The 5420-nt window shown below is 43.8% G+C and overlaps 1 protein-coding gene and 1 pseudogene across 1 annotated transcript in view; one reads left to right on the top strand and one right to left on the bottom strand.

The window, feature by feature from the left end:
- Positions 1-2832, top strand: part of LOC102476550 (ribosome biogenesis protein WDR12 pseudogene) — a 5669-nt pseudogene extending 2837 nt beyond the window's left edge.
- The window catches only part of LRRC28 (leucine rich repeat containing 28), a gene marked incomplete at its 5' end in the record, with an annotated part of 51683 nt that overhangs the window by 29187 nt on the left and 17076 nt on the right, over positions 1-5420 (bottom strand).

Here is a 5420-nt window from a genome sequence, read left to right as displayed (position 1 = left end):
ACACACACAAGCCCTCCTCTTCCATGTCTCTCTCTGTTTGGAATCTGGGCATGTGTGCACACATGGCCAGCATGTGTATGAAGCCACTGGGTGTGGGACTCAACTGCATGGCCAGCCAGGTGGGGTCCGGCCGCCGTATCCACCAGGTTCTGGAGCCGCCCTGCTACCTTCCCTTAACCATGGCCATGGCCACAGTCAGACAGCAAATGAGGTGTCACAGAGTTTTAGTCAACGTCAAGCCTTTCTACACGGCTCCTCTCATTTTAATCACAAAATACCAGTGGCTGATTTGTGCGAAACCAATAGTTAGAAAAATGAATGAGAGGAAGTTCAAAAGAAAAAATATATATGGTTCAAAGAACATGAACTTAGACCACTGCATGTGAATCAACAACAATCTCAACGTGAACACTTTACCAATATGGAATGACTTTTAAAAAATGTTTCCCTTCTATTCCACTCTCCTCTTGGGATTTTAGGGATGTACACACACGTGCCCGGTGTGATTTTTAAGCTCCCAGGTCTGGGACTTGAACCGCAGATGACTATGTGGGAGTCCGGTGACATAACCATTATGCCACCTGCTCATCTTTTGGTAGCTTGCTTTCTCACTTTCCCTCTCTCTCTCTCTGTCTCTCTCTGGTGAGTGCATGTGCCCTATAGCAAATCTGATAATAATAATAACTAAATTAAAAAAAAAATTAAAGTCATCACATATTGGCAAAGGGGTCCATTCTGCCAAAGAATAGAACAATTATAAATTCATATGCACATGGGGCCGGCAGGTGCTAAAAAAATTCACTTTCACCCAACACTGGAGCATCTACACACAGAAAGCAAAGATGAATAGAAATTGGGGGAAAGAATGACTGTCATACAACAATAGCAGGGGGCTGCAATATCCCTTACAGCAATGGACAGATAAGCTAGGCAGAAAAATCAATAAACATCAGATTTCAACTGCGCTCTAGACCCTAATGGATCTAACTTGACACGGACAAAGCACTCCATCCAAGCGCTGTGAATTGTATCTCGTTCTCGAAATGCATATGGAGTAGTCTCCAGGACACGTCATACATTAGGCCACCAAAAAAAAGGTCATTTAAGATTGAAATCATACCAGCATGTGCGTGCGTGCGTGCGTGCCCAAAATCCCGAGAAGAGAATGGAGGAGAAGGGACTGCAGCATGGAATCCCCCCGGGCAGTGACTTCTCACTTTCCTTCTCTCTATCTCTCTCTGTCTTTCTCCAGCAGGGGCATGAGCCCTAGGGAAAAACAAAGATTGAAATCATACTTAGTATCATTTCTCATCACAATGATAAAAACTTGGGTTTGGATGGTGTCATGGTTACGTCGCCGGACTCCCAAGCAGTTGACCGCGGTTTGAGTCCCAGACCCGGCGGCCTCAAACTCATGCCAGGTGCGTGTGCGTGTGTGCCCAAGATCCTGAGAGAAGAATAGAGAAGGGATTGCGGCGTGGCCATTCCCCTGGGGAGGTAACTTCTCACTTTGTCTCTCTGACTCTCTGGTGAGCATATGCACCTTGTAGAAAAAAAAAATCTCTCTCTAGGAAAAATATCAGCAGATCCTAAGAAACAAGAGCTCCTGTTTTCTGGCTAGTAGTACATACATTTCTTTTCTTTCTTTCTTTTTTTTTTTTTTTTGGAGAGGTTTTTGCTATAGGGCACGTGCACTCTCCGGGAAGACAGAGAGAGACAGATAGAAAGTGAGAAATCACCCCCCTGGGGGGATGGCCATGCCACAATCCCTTCTCTTCCATTCTCCTCTCAGGATCTTGGGCACACACACACACACACCCAGTGTGAGTTTAAGCCACCAGGTCCTGGACTTGAACCACAGTCAACTACATGGGAGTCCAGTGACATAGCCATCACGCCAACTGCTGGTCCATCTAGCTGGTTCTTCTGATAAGACTTCTTGAATATGGTTCTTGGAAGGGAAGTCAATAATGACAATTGTGGGGCATACAGATGTTGTAAAAGATGTGGCCTGGGTGAAAAAAAGATCATTTATCTCTCTTACTACTGAGTGTCTCTGTGGATCAGACGGTTTTCTTGTGGGACTGGAACATAGGGAGGAGCCACATGAAAGCTCTGCATTGCTGCAGAGGTCCCGCTGACGGGTAGAAGTCCACAGCTGTTGAGAGCTCAGGAACTACATTTGCAGGAGCTCCCGGGATAACACGCTGAAGATCTGGTCAATGGTCCCAACGCAACAGAGAAGATGAAATGGAAGAATCTACAACTTGACCAAGAAAGAAACAGAAAACAGAGCAGCAGGGATGGATGAGGACTCCTGTAGTCACCCTCTCTGGCCATCAGAAAGCAACTCCCTCAGTTTTGTGGTCAGATACTGAAGAACTCTGCAGTGTATCTTGGGACCATGCGATTAGAGTGTGGGATGTTGACTCTGACAATTCAGTCTACTTTGATTGGAAGTGGTGTTTAATTGTATTTCCCATTTGCCCCTTTGTAAATGTCGAGCATCTGGAAGCACAGATAGGCATATCAGACTGTGGGATCCCCGAATTGAAGGTGGTTCTTTGGTGTCTCTGTCCACGGCAGGCTGGGTCATATCCGTAAAATGGTCTACCCACTGAGAACAGCTGATTGGAGGCTCTTAGATAATATGGTCAAACTGTGAGATCCAAGACGCTGGAAAGTTCTTCTCTGTGGTCGGGCCGCTCATGAAGACCAAGTTCTGAGTGTAGGCTGGACAGACACAGGGTTACTTCTGAGTGGAGGAGCAGACAATAAACTGTACTCCTACAGATACTCACCTACCACTTCCCATGGAGGGGCATGAAAGTGAATGAGAATTTAAGGGACCAGCAGGTGGCGTGGTGGCTAACACACTGGACACTCCCACATAGTCGACCATGGTTCAAGTCCTGGACCTGGTGGCTTACTTTCTCATTTTCTCACTCTCTCTCTCTGGCCAAATGAAAATAAATGAATGAATGAATAAATAATTCTTTTTTAAAAAGTAAATGAAAATTCGATTCTGGAGAACTGTTCAGTATCTAAAATAGGTAGAGAATCATTGGATTACGATGATGCAAACGCAGAAAGCTGCCTTTTAGATTCAATTTAATGGTATGCCTTCATCCTTCGTAATAGCTAACATATTATTCTTCTTTTGCATTTTTATTTTGTATTTAAATATTATAGTTTGTGCTTACAACATATAAAAAGAAAAAGAAAAAAGAAAAAAGTCTCTCTCTAAAAAATAAAAACACTTGGGTTTGTCCTAGCTGTACTATGTTGTGGTGCATTCCTTTCTCAAATTTGCTGAAAGCTTCCATCAGCAAGAAATGCTGAATTTTGTCAAATGCTTTTTGTGCATCTATTGAAATAACGAAGTGGTTTGTGTCCTTCATCTTGTCACCTGCTGCATCATGTCTATTGATCTGCGAATATTGAACCATCCTTGCATCCCTGGCGTGAATCCCACTGCCATGGTGAGTGATCTATTATTTATGGGCTGTTGAATTTGGTTTGCTGGTATTTTGTTGAAGATTGCTGTATCTATGTTTGTCAGGGATATGGCCTGTGTGTGTGTGTATGTGTGTGTGTGTGTGTCTTTGTTTGGTTTTGTCCTCAGAGAATGAGTTTGGAAGTTGCTCTCTTCTGTGATCTTTTGAAACAGTATGAGTAGAATTTTTTTTAAAATTACTTATTATTATTCATTTGTTATAGGGCATGCATGCTCACCAAAGAGAGAGAGAGAGAGAGTGAGAAAGCAAGCTACCAGGTCTGGGATTCAAACCATGGTTGGCCATGTGAGAGTCCAGCACCTTAACCACCACACTACCTGCTGGGCCCTAGAACTGTCATTAGTTCTTCAAATGTTTGGTACAATCAGCAGTGGAACCATCCAGTTCTGGGCTGTTCTTTGATGGGAAACTTTTTATTACTGATTCAATCTCATTGCTTGTTTCTGGTCTCTTCGGATCTTCTATTTCTTCGTAATGCATCTGAGAAGGCTGTTTGTGCCCAGGAATCTAGCTGCACCTCTATGTTATCCAAGTTGTTGGAATATAATTGTTTGTAAAAGTCTCTTATGATCCTTGGTTGATCTGTGGATCCGTTTTGTTTGAACATTCATTCACTGTGTATCAATACCACATACAAAATGAATTTTCCCATCTAGAATACACTGTATATTGGCTCAATCAAAGACATTATTAAACATGCTGGGACCAGCAGCTGGCGTAATGGCTATGTCTCTGGACTCCCATGTAGTCGACTGCGGTTTGTGTCCCGGACCCAGTGGCTTAAAACTCACGCTGGGCGTGGGTGCGTGCGTGCCCAAGATCCCGAGAGGAGAATGGAGGAGAAGGGATTGCGGCGTGGCCATCCACCCTGGGGGGTGATTTCTCGCTTTCTGTCTCTCTGTCTCTCTCTGTCTGTCTGGTGAGCGCACGTGCTCTACAGGTACAGAGTCTCCAAAAAAAAAGAGAGAGAAAGAAACCACCTCAGAGCGGAGTGTCCGTGTGACACGGGACACGGGTGACACTCGCAGTGCAGGGCAGACAGCAGGTACAGAGGCCGCCCAGTCACGCTGGCACCAGAGCCAGGCTGTGAAACCGGGCCTCTCCGTTCTCTGCTCGAACTTGTCAGAACTTGTCAGAACTTTCTTTCAATTTCTCACACAGACACATGTTATAAACGTATATTATCGACCCTTTCGTGCCGTTTGAAAGGTGTTACGAATCCCTAAAACCACAGAATAAAAATGAACAACTGATTATCGTGGATGATTGAGCCAAAAAAACAAAGAGGTTTTTGAAAAGGTTGCAAAAATAGGAAATGAAAAAGGCAATAGAAAAAGTCATTTTTAATTCTGGAAAAGGAAGAAAAAAAAGCTATCAATTGGGTGGGTGTGTGTTTAAACAAAACTGACTTTATTCTGGTGGCAGTAGGTTAGTGGAGTTCCTTTAAATAGTCAGGGATTTGTAAAGTGCAAACCCCGTGTAATGCAATCCGTGTTTTCCTCCAATCCCCAGTCGTGCATTTACTTGAGAAACCCATTTTTTCTGGCTGGGCGCTGGCATCCCGAGCCTGCCCGGCCCTGAGCAGTTCCATTTCTGTTACTAAATTAGGCAACGGTCGGGCCAGCAGCAAACAGAAAAGGTTCTGCGTCATTAGTTTGCAAGTCTCCTTTAAAGCCGGATCATTGTGAAGAGATTTAATTTTTAATTAGGGATACCCGAGTCATTTAAGCCTAATAAGGAGCAATGCAAACAAATAATGAGATGATGACAAAAGGGAGAAATTCAATGTTTAACAAACGTATTCTCCTGAATTGCTTTCATTGTGCTGTTGGAAAGAAATGAACTATCACCACTCGTGGCTTAATGTCTCAATGACTGATACTAAAATACTGCTGTTTTTAT

This window comes from Tupaia chinensis, unplaced genomic scaffold (genome assembly GCF_000334495.1).
Source record: "Tupaia chinensis unplaced genomic scaffold, TupChi_1.0 Scaffold000632_1, whole genome shotgun sequence".
NCBI classification, from domain to species: Eukaryota; Metazoa; Chordata; class Mammalia; order Scandentia; family Tupaiidae; genus Tupaia; species Tupaia belangeri.
The sequence above is the reverse complement of the archived record's forward strand: the minus strand, read 5'-3'. Positions and strand labels throughout refer to the sequence as shown.